The sequence below is a fragment of the Lactuca sativa genome, chromosome 8 (genome assembly GCF_002870075.4).
Source record: "Lactuca sativa cultivar Salinas chromosome 8, Lsat_Salinas_v11, whole genome shotgun sequence".
NCBI classification, from domain to species: domain Eukaryota; kingdom Viridiplantae; phylum Streptophyta; class Magnoliopsida; order Asterales; family Asteraceae; genus Lactuca; species Lactuca sativa.
This window is the reverse complement of record NC_056630.2, coordinates 157,875,426-157,887,609: the sequence shown is the minus strand read 5'-3', so window position 1 is coordinate 157,887,609 and position 12,184 is coordinate 157,875,426.

The following is a 12,184-nucleotide window of genomic DNA, read 5'->3' as shown; positions in this document are numbered from 1 at the left end:
TTTTTAACAAGAAGTAAGAGCTATATTAACCAAAAACTAGCGAGAAGTTAGAAGTACAAGAAATTGTTACATTCATTTTCAGGATCATTGCACCAACTGTTCTAATTTACATTTGTATCATTTCTAGTTCTAGTCTTGATCCAATGATAGGCGGTGATTTGATCAATGCAAGCCAACTCTTTACTGCTACGAACTCTAGAATTGAAGACCATACCGTTCCTATAGTTTCATATCTCCCACACTACTGCAAGAAGGATAACTACAATGATGTTGTCCCGTTTGGTGTTCACCTGATTCCTTGATTCCTAGTGTGTGCAGCAAAAAAATTCTCAACAGTTGTACATTGAATGGGTAAAACATTCCACCATTTTTGGAAAGCCGCACTTACTTCCATGATGAGTGAGCAATCCCCGTAAAGATGGTCTTCAGATTCGGAACCGTATGACATATGGGGCATAGATTAGAGCCAATGTGTATGCCTCTTCTCTCTAAATTCATATGAGTTGGGAGCCTATGAAGACGACGTCGCCAAACCAACAAATTAACTTTTCCAAGAACTATCAAGTTCCACATAGTGTAGATTTCGTTTACACCAAGAGAAGCCTCATCAATGAGATGTCTAAGATAGGATACCTTGTACTTGTCACCAAGTTCACCGATTCATGCCCAACCATTGTTTTGAGCAGTGAATAGTGAATGAAAATCAATATTAAGATGGTTCAAAAAGTGATGAATTTGTCTAATCCCCCCCTCCCCCGTCCTTGTTCTAAATATACTTGGCATATTCCTACCAAGACCTCCATCAACTCCATGTAAAGTAGCGATAGAATCCTTCCAAATAGATCCCTCTTTCGTTCTAAATCGCCACCACCCTTTAGCGGTTAACGCGAGATTGAGAGCGTGAAGACTTCCAATTCCAAGATACCTATTCTTCGTACTGATGAGGACTTTATTCCAAGGAATCCAAGTGAATTTTCTGGCCCTTCATTACCACCCCCAAAAAACATTTATTTTGTATACTTTCAAGTCGTTTGATCATGACACTAAGGACCTTGAATAAGGAATATGAAAGACCACAATTTTCGTATTTATGAAAGACCCAAACTTTCATATTATTCCAACATTATTCTTAAGTTACTTCCTCAAAACATGCTACATGCATATTTATAAAACAATATTTTATATTGATAAAGTGATTACAAAAGATTGGATACAAACCGACTAAGTTTTATTACATTTCATATCTACCCAGGAATCTATTATTCATATACATACATGAACATTAAAATACATATAAATAGTATTAACTATTCTAAATCTTTCAGCAGTATAAAACTATATTGGATACTCATCACCTGCAATTGTTAAATATTGAGAGGGATAAGTGATAACGCTTAGTGAATTCAATATATTGAACTCACTATATATTGAACTCACTAAGCGTTATCACTTATCCCTCTCAATATTTAACAATTGCAGGTGATGAGTATCCAATATAGTTTTATACCGCTGAAAGATTTAGAATAGTTAATACTATTTCTATGTATTTTAATGTTCATGTATGTATATAAATAGTAGATTCCTGGGTAGATATGAAATGTAATAAAACTTAGTCGGTTTGTATCCAATCTTTTGTAATCACTTTATCAATATAAAATATTGTTTTATAAATATGCATGTAGCATGTTTTGAGGAAGTAACTTAAGAATAATGTTGGAATAGTATGAAAGTTTGGGTCTTTCATAAATACGAAAGTTAGGGTCTTTCAATCATGGTATCAGAGCAATGGTTTAAGTGAACTAAATATCACAGATTGGTATTTAGACTTAAACTGTTGGAAGCTCAATATATGAGCTGATTCATAATAAGTATATGGATACAAACCATAGGAAATATTTAAGTGGGGGAATGGGTAGTGATAAACCCTAATATTCTAAGATATTAAGTTACTTCAGAATTTTAAGAAAAATTAGATTAAGTGAACTAGGAGTTTTGAGAATTTTTAAGCTTAAACAAGAATTGGTAAGTGAAGATGATACGATATGTATCTGGTATATTTTAGGTTGAATTCTTAATGGAGTCAAGCACTAGAATATTAAGAGGAGATATGCCTTATATTCTAATATGTGCTAAATGATAAATGAATATAGCATGCCTTAAGGTACTTATCTATAATTGCTATTATTTGAGAAAGCTTAAGGTCTGTTGCCGACCTTGGTTTAGAAAATTTTATGTTCAGAATTCTAAAAATTTTCGTAATAGAATTTTTCGAAGTGATAAAGAGACTTATGATAGTTGACATCGATAAGTTTATAAATAAACGATCGCGAGATATCGTAAAATAATAAATATGAATTGTTATCGTAATTAGTGTATTAATACCAATAGAGTGGTAATATACATTTAAAGTATGTTTGATATATAATAACATCTTTGGAAGAAAGATGTGCGTTTGAAACACGTTTGGGCGAGACAAATGTGTTGATACAAATCCACGAAGTTGTTTCCACTACTGTTTAGATTGAAGCGGTGATTGTTCAGAGAGTTAGAAGAACCGAAGATGGCGGTCAATACTTCGATAGTATCTCAATAGATGTTGTACAAGATTTAGATGAATTAAAGGAAGGACTAATGATGTTTTCAGACTCAATAGGCCAAGACTTTGTCAAAAACATTGTAATGTAGTATGCAGTTCGATTAGTAACCCTATACAAGATGTTCAGACTTAGTATTTAATAATACTAAGTGATGATTGACTTCTATCCCATCCTTATAGAATTTCCATTGTGTGTTAAGCCAAATTTAACATACAAGATTGGGATGGTGAATTGAATCATTTAGTGGTAAGTGGTTAAGCAACTTACTTGTTTAAGTAAGGTAGAATGCTTAATTAAAGAAGAAATACACCCATAGTATCGTATGAGAAGAGATGTTGTAGTCAGGAATGACAGAGAACCAAGTTGAAGCTAGTAGAGCTTGCTGAGATGTAGCTAAGATGCAGACTTCTTAGGATAGACTCCTATAAAGTAGACTTAGACTTACTCAGATACAAGAATAACGATGTCAAGGAAGAATAATGAAATGAATAAATGTGCATGATGGATTGCATGAGTTAGAAGATGATGCAGGTAGTAGAAGACCGTTTGTCTCCATGCCGCTAGAGTAAATTTTGGAATAGTGTGTCTTGTAAAGTAGACACTACTCAAGAAAGAATTTATATGAAGAAATGGAAGTAAAATTTCTATCGACCTATGGAAAAGTATTAGGATATATTAAAACGAGCATATGCATGAGAAGAATCCTAAAAGGCGAGTATAGGTAATCCAATATATGTTTGATAGAAACGTGAAAACCCTAGTTGAGTCTAGGAGAAAGTGTTGTATGTATTTGTTTAAACACATTCATGTGTGATAAGTTGCTTTGTGAAAACTTTTGAATGGTGACTTGGGAACTGCGAGACAATACTTCGGACGAGTATGAGTAGGTGTGAATAGTAGTAGAGGCCTATACTACTGGAAGCACATGACTCACACTTGGATCAGGAAAAAGTCACAACGTTACCAAGAAGCTAGTAAATGATTTCGTTTTATTCATGTGTGTCCTTACCTTCGTTTCGGTAATGACTAAGAAGATCATTATCGTTCAAATCTTAATGTCATAAAGAATCGAGTCCGATTAGTATAAATCCACGAAAGGAGTTGATTGGTTCAGAGAACCATGTCTTATATAGTGATAAAAACTTCAGTAGGAATACTGAAGAAGTAAATGGTCGAGGTAGTCGATAGAAATATAACGATCTTCATTAAAGAATTGAGTAATCATTAGCCAGAGATCTGACTTGCTATGTGGTGTTACTGGCCACAAGAAATGTTTCTGCCCTACTCTTACTAGTCAAATGGCGGGGAGTCAAGTTTCCGTTCAACAATTAAAGAGTACTCCAACTAAAAAGGAGGAGGTGCCAAAAGCTAAAAGATGTGTAGGTCCGAAAACACGAATTAGAGATAAGTGGTGCTATTCTTTCTGTTCCAAAGCATCTACGTGTTGGTCAAACTCTTTTCATTTTCTTTATTCCATCAGCTTGATTTATATGATCTGATTCTAATACAAGAGTTTGGTTCGTTATGTGTCTCGTGTGTTATAAATACAAATGTAATTAGAATAAAACCATTCGAGTTGCTGTTATAGCAAAAGTAAAGACCTTATCACGGGTTTAGTCTATAAACCAAGAAGGGGCAGGAGTCTGCAATGAGAATTGAGTTTTAACTCAAAGATTAGGATCGAAAGCCCAATAGAGAATGATGAGCGGGTGCAGGTTTGAGCACCGCTAGTAATTAATAAGTTTGAAGAGTTTGACAATCGTTTGGCAAACTAAAAGTTAAAATATCGTACATTTTAGATTACCACAAAGGAAGTAAGTTAAAACTCGAATGTTGTGACTAGTAATTTTCTCGTAAACTCTAGATTTACTCACATCTTATTTGATTTCAATACCTCAGATTCTTTCGTGCCTTATAAATTCACATATTCTTTTCAAATCGCTTGTTACGCAATTGTCTAATCATTTCATATAGATAACATAGGAAATATATCATTACTTGCTGATAAAGCCTATAGAGTTAGTGTTATAGGAATTGAAAGTTATAATCTTCCTGCTAACCTAATTCCTATCTTTGATATTATTCTCGACATGGATTGGTTGTTAAAGAACCACGCAGAGCTCTTGTGTTACAAAGAGATGATATGCATCCCTATCGAAAGGGAAGATTCTATTTATGTCTACGGTGGAAATAATAAATTTCTTTCTTAAAAACTCGTAAATTATGTCGAAGGGATATTCTACTTATCCGGCTTATACATTTAATACCTTGAAAGAGGAGAAGAAAACTGTGAATGATAACCCTTGTGTTGGGTCGTGTTTTGTATTAAGTGTTGCGTCTATTGGGCTCGTTAGCTAGTCCATTTTTGTATCTCCGGTATGGGCATGTCCATCCGTGAGTTTAGTAGGGTTGTATATAAATATAGGTGCTTGCATGCATCTTAAAAAAAGAGGATAAAATAGAACGATCACAGCATATTCAGAAGTTTATTATTATCGTTCTTGTAACCCTAAGTCCTCTACAACGGAAGTTCTTAGTCGAGCTCTGCTGAGGATTGTTCGATCTAATCATTCGACATATTTTGATTCATACTTGTCTGATTTATTGTTTTGTGTTCATCGTAATACCTGTTACAAAGATCTAATCGATCTTCACGTTTGTTATTTTAACTTATCAATTGGTATCAGAGCAGGAGGCTGTGTAATTCATACACATCTTTTCTGTGAAAAAGGTTGCGATTAGGGTTATTCCGCATTAACTAATATTTATTGAGCCGTCATCCCATAATTGACGTAACTCAGCATTTATTTGTTTTGCCCTAAATTAATATATTACGAGTCTGATCTTTTAAACAGGTTATTCGATCTAGCATGGACGAGTCACAATCAAATCCAGTTAACATCTCAAACAGCATTGGATCAACGATGAAGATTTCCATCCTTTACACCCAGGATTACGAAGTCTGGGCACATCACTTTAAAGATTATGTCTTTGGATATGAGGACAACGGATATCTTATTTGGCAGGCAATCGTGTCTGGATCATTCGCCCATTCAGAAACATCAAGAATCATTAAAACTCAGAAAGAGTATAATGATCTGTTGAAAGATGTAAAAGATGTGTCCCAAGACGAAAAAGATAAATTTCAGTGCAATATTAAAGCATTGAGACTGATCAGATTCGCTCTTCAATCTGATACTTTCAGGCTAGTGAGTTCGTGCAGCACTGCTAAAGAGATATGGGATAGGCTGCGAGAGTTATATTCCACAGATGAAGATCTCGAGCATTCCATTCAAACCTTACTTTTGTCCAAGTTTGGTGAATTCAAGCAGAGTTCTGAAGAAACTGTAAATCAAACGTTCGATCGCTTCAATCATCTTCTTAGTAAGATGATTAAACATGATATTGAAAGGAAGTTGATTGAACAAAAGGTTACGTTTTTAAATGGTCTTAGATCCGAGTGGAGAGCGGTTGTGTCCACCGTTAAAGCACATGAGCAATTCAAATATTACTCATTGGCAAAGCTGGTAGGGATTTTGAAATCCCAAGAAAAGATTGTCTTGCAGGAGAAAAATGTAGTTTCAAGCTTGGGATCATTGGCCCTTCTTTCCAAAAGCAAAGGTGTGATGGAAGATGAAGACTTCAACTTAGAGGACTATGACCTGACCTCTGAAGACTATGCAATGATGGTGTCAAACCCGAAGAGGTTCATCAAGAAAAGGTTTCCTACCAATAAGAATAGAAATTGGCAGGGAAGTTACAGTTCTGAAAAGGTCAGGGAAGAACCGAAAGCAGAAGAACCAAAGAAGGAACCGAAAGCTGAAGGAGATTCGGGTGTGAACTGCTACTATTGTGGAGGAAAGAACCACTATGCCAAAGATTGTGTTCTCAAGAAAATAGAAGAAAAGGATGAGGAGAAAAATGAAGAAGTTGTGTTAATGAAAAAGCTAGAAGAGATCAAGAAAAAGAAAGCTGTCACTAACCCTTCAATGAATGCTTTAATTGTGCAGGGTTCGGTAGCAGATGATGAGTTCGGTGGCGTGGAAGTCTGGTCTACTGACTCTGAGGATGATGAAGTAAGGAAGCCATCTCATGGAAAGGCTTATGTTGCGAAGGATGAAGGAAGCGGAGGAAAGTGCTTGATGGTGTCAAATGTGTCTCAAATGAGGGGATACAACACAGACGGTGGGAATGAAGACACAAAGGAGCGAGAGGACTTGTGCTTCACAGCAAAACCTCTCAGCGTGCAGTTTAACGAGCTTGATGGGTTAATAAAGAAGGTACAATCTATTTTTGTTTCATTCAAAGTCCTACAAATCTCATATGAAAAAGAATTAAAAAATGTAAATTCAAGAATCTCGCATCTAGACAGCAGTTTAACTCAAACACGGGTCACCAATTCTAACCTAACTGACCAATTAAGCAGGGCATCTTCAAAAAGTGAGGAACGGAGGATGTGGATCGAGCTGAAGGAGTCGGAGTTAATCAAATCCAAGGACGAAAACATTTATTTACAAAGAGACAATTTGAAACTTTTAAAACAGAGAAATGTATTTTGTTTAATTGCTAAGCGTCTTTACACTAATATCACACAACTTCATTTAAACTGTGAAATAGGGCAAAAAACTTATCGCATGATTTTGCCCTTCCTTGAGTTTAAGGAGGATGAAATCGACGCTGAAGCATATAATTGCGAAAGTGTAGTTTCGTTTGAGGATGTAAATCCGACTTATATGTATGGACTAGACAAAATCGAATCTTTCATAAAGTCCAAGGACCATAAGGACATGCTGAAAAACCGTTTGGATGAAAATGATAAATTGAAACTAAGGACCGAAACCATACAAAAGTTTGACTCATTGAATGTCAACTTGAGCTCAGAAAATAAAATTGATGTTGAAAATGCATCTGAGCTTAATGAGGATGATGATATGAGTGAAATTTTTGTAGAGGATGTAGTTGACTGTTCTGAGTTTGTCAAGAGTGAACCCGAAAACCACAAAAATCTTATTTCAGAAAATTCTGTGGAGTTTGCTCGTTTGTCCCAACGAAAGTCTCCGATCCTTGAAGAAAAGGCTGTTGTATACCAAAAGGTTAGGACGACTCCAAATCAAGTGTATAAGGTCACAGGTGTAACCGAACATCAGACAGCTGAACTCACAGCCATTGTAAACGAAGACAATGCTGATGGTTGTGATGAATTCTTATGGTCCGCTCCTATCGACAATGCTGACGAAACTGTTGGTCTGTCTGAACGGACGTCCTAGAAAACCAAAGGCAGATATGTACCAGAGCCTCTGAACAAGCCCGATAACTTTGACATGCCAAGTACTAGTGGTACAAAAGTTGTTCCTGAAGAAAAAGGAGATCCTGCAAAAGAAGTCACTCCTTCAAGCGAAACCTCATCAATTCAGAGTGAACCGGCTGACAAAAAGCAAAAGCAAAATGCAAATATCCATCGACAGCCGAAACAAGTGAAGAATCAAAAGCAGCAAAGGAATATGAGATAGAAGAAGAATCTCTCAGAACGAAAACAGTTTTGGCAATCTCAAAACGCCCATTTCTCTTATCATGACAGAAATTCAAAGTCAGAGAAAAGTACTGTTAGATCGTAAGAGAGTCATAACAACCGAAAGGACACGTTTGGTTCTGAAAATTATGATAACCGAAGGCAAAGGTTCGGTTCAGAAAACACAAGCTACTGAAAGCATAAGTTCGGTTCTGAGAGCAAAAGCAACCAAAGTTCTAAGTTTGGTACCACTAATGATCAAAAACAAAAGGGTCACTTAGAACCTCAAGTCAAGAAAACATCTCAGTCTAAATTCTCTCGTTCTACCTCTTCTAATCCTTCTAATTTCTCTCAACCTCATTCTAAATCCAATTATGTTAATACTCAAAATCCAAAATCTTCAACAGATTTGAAAGGGAAATCGAAGGTCTCCTCAGTCAAAACTGATCAAAAGCATTCCAATGTCCCAGTGCCTAAACCTGAATCCAAACTGACTGTAACAAATCCCAATAAAATTAAGGTTTTCACCATTAAAGAGAAAGATGAAACAACTTTAATAAAAAGAACATATCTTGTTGACATCTCTCTTACTATTCCTGTTCCTATGAAAGGCTCACGTGGACCCAAGAAACTTTGGGTTCCTAAATCTGCTTAATTTTTGTAGGTTATCAGTGACGAGCAGTTTGACGAAGAATGGTACATTGACATTGGCTGCTCGCGTCACATGACAGGAAGGAAGGAAGAGTTGAGGGAATTTCGGTCTCTTTCAAACGGTGGAAATGTCAAGTTCGGGAACAACTCATTCGGCACAATAAAAGGCTATGGAATGATAACAAATGGTGATTTTACGATTAGGAAGGTTGCATACGTTGAAGGACTACAGCACAACCTCATCAGTGTATCTCAGCTTGTTGGAGGTACTGGTCTCAAGGTCTCATTCGATGATGAGGGTTCAGAAATAATTGAAAAGAAAACGAAAAAAGTAATTCTCAAATCGGAGCGCAAAGGCGAAATGTTTCCCCTGAACCTCAAACCCATCAAAAGGAATCCAACTATCTGCCTGTTATCCAAAGCACAATCTAACGAAAGCTGGCTGTGGCACCGAAGGCTCTCTCATCTCAACTTCAAGAATATCAACAAACTTGTCACAGGTGGTCATGTTCAAGGTCTTCCACTGCTCAAAGTCGATCGAGAACATTTATGTGCTGCGTGTGAAATGGGGAAGCAGAGTCGTCAAAGTCACCCATCAATTGTAAACACTAAATTTGTTGAACCATTAGAGTTAATTCACATTGACTTGTGTGGTCCATCATCTATCGAAAGCATCGGCGGTAGCAAGTATATTCTTGTTATTGTTGACGACTTTTCACGTTTTACATGGGTGTTCTTTCTAAAGCAGAAATTTGAAGCAACTCTCAAGCTAAAGATGTTTATCAAGCAGGTTGAAGTACAGCTGAAGAAAGTCGTTCGCAACATCAGGAGCGACAATGGGCTGGAATTCAAAAATAAAGAATTTGAAGAATTCTTGGCTGAAAAAGGAACTAGTCACAACTTCTCAGCTCCCTACACCCCTCAACAAAACGGGATTGTCGAAAGACGAAACCGATCTTTGTGTGAGGCGGCCCAAACCATGCTAACTTTTGCTTCTTTACCTTTATATTTTTGGGCTGATGCTATTGCTGCAGCATGCTTTACGCATAATAGGTCATATCTCAATAAGCGATTCACTCTCACTCCTTATGAGATCATCAACAACAGGAAGCCAAATGTCAAATTTTTCCATGTATTCGGCTCACGGTGTTTCATCTTTAATTCTAAAGAACATTGTAACAAGTTTGATGTCAAAGCAGATGAAGGGATATTTCTGGGCTATTCTCTCACTTCTAAAGCCTACAAGGTATTAAACAAACGCTCGAGGAAAATAGAAGAAACCTATTATGTGACTTTTGATGATAGCTATGTCAAAAAGCTAAAGGCCAACGAAGACACAGTTGGAGAAATCTTTTCTCACACAGGCCAAGTCACAGCCTCGATCGCAAACCTATTTAAGAAGTTCGTTGAGTTATTTGATGAACTAGAGAAGGCAACTCTCTCAGAAGCTAGTGCAGCAGACAACAAAGTAGATCATCTAAAGCAACTCATCGAAGATACTGCAAAGAGAATGAATGAAGGAGGATCAAGTTCTAACGAACCTCCACAACACGATACTTCAGTTGAGGGGGAGGACACATCTTCGTCATCACAGACGAGCTCACATGTTGAGGGGGAGAACAGTTCTCAAGTTGCACCCGAAGGTGCCATAACACCCGAAAGTGCTACATCACCCGAAGGTGCGTCAACACCTGAACGCTCAACACCACCCGAAACCCCTATAGCTCCAGAAACTCAAGACACACCTAAAAGATTATCTGTCGAGAGGGAGAATGCCGATATGCTTTATGACTATGACAGTCAATCTGAACTAGAAGAGATGGTAAACGCTGAATTGGATCCATCTTATGATTCAAATTACCCTCCTCTTGTCAAATGGACCAGAGATCATCCTGTTTCCTAGGTTGTCGGTAATGTCTCTGAAAAGGTCCTGACCCGATCACAACTAAAGGCAAAACAAACTTCCTTATTTTCAAAAGTAGAATTCTGTATGTTTAACGCCTTCGTCTCAAAAGTTGAAACAAAGACAGTTAACACTGCTCTTGATCACTCCGATTGGGTTCAAGCTATGCAAGACGAACTGAATGAATTCGAAAGGAATAAAGTTTGGCGTCTCATTCCAACTCCTCAAGATGCCTCAGTTGTTGGTCTCAAGTGGGTCTTCAGAAATAAGATTGACAAGGAAGGCAACGTGATACGAAACAAAGCCCGTCTGGTGGTGAAAGGATACTGTCAGGAGGAAGGAATCGACTATGAAGAAACTTTCGCTCCTGTAGCTAGGCTAGAATCCGTTAGAATATTTCTTGCCTATGCTGCACACAAAAACTTTGAGGTCTACCAAATGGATGTCAAGTGCGCATTTCTAAATGGAGAACTTGAAGAAATGGTGTACGTGGAGCAACCTCCTGGATTCGTCAATGAAAGGTACCCCAATCACTGTTACATTTTGGACAAAGCCGTATATGGACTGAAACAAGCTCCGAGGGCCTGGTATGAAACGCTAACCAAGTTTTTAAAAATGTCAAAATTCAAACAAGGTTCGGTTGACCCAACCTTCTTTCATAAGAAGGAAGGTAACCACCTTATGATTGTTCAAATTTATGTCGATGATATCATCTTTGGCTCAACGAATCCTAGCTTAACGGCTGAATTCAGAAAGCTGATGGAGACTAAATTTGAAATGAGCTCAATGGGTCCAATTAACTTTTTCCTTGGTTTAAACATTAGACAGGGACCCAAAGGCATCTTTATTAATCAGGAAGTTTACACGAAGACTCTCCTTGCAAAATTTGGCATGATGGGAGATTCAAAGGTTAAAGTTCCAATGGTGTTCGGCACCAAGCTTACTCCATCATTGGATAAGCCAACAGTTGATATTACGCTATATCGCCAAATGATTGGTTCTCTGATGTATCTTACTGCTAGCAGGCCTGATATCATGTTCTCTGTTTGTTACTGTGCTAGATTTCAGGCGAATCCACATGAATCTCATATGCTTGCAGTGAAGAACATACTCCGTTATCTCAAGCGAACTACCTCTTTAGGCCTATGGTATCCATCTAACTCAGGCTTCTTCGTTCAAGCCTACTCAGATGCAGACCTTGGAGGTTGTGGACTAGATAGGAAAAGCACCACGGGAGGTTGTCAATTCCTAGACGGGAAGTTGGTCAGTTGGCAATCAAAGAAACAGACCTGTGTGTCTCTGTCTACTGCTGAAGCAGAATACATCGTAGCTGCCTCCTGTACTTCTCAAGTGATATGGATCCAAAGTCAACTTTGGGACTATGGACTCAATATGAAAAAGATCCCACTATATTGCGACTCTGAAAGTGCAATTAGGATCTGTCATAACCCAGTGCAACACTCGAAGACTAAGCACATAGCACTGAGGTATCACTTAATTAAGGATCACGTGGAAGATGGGAAC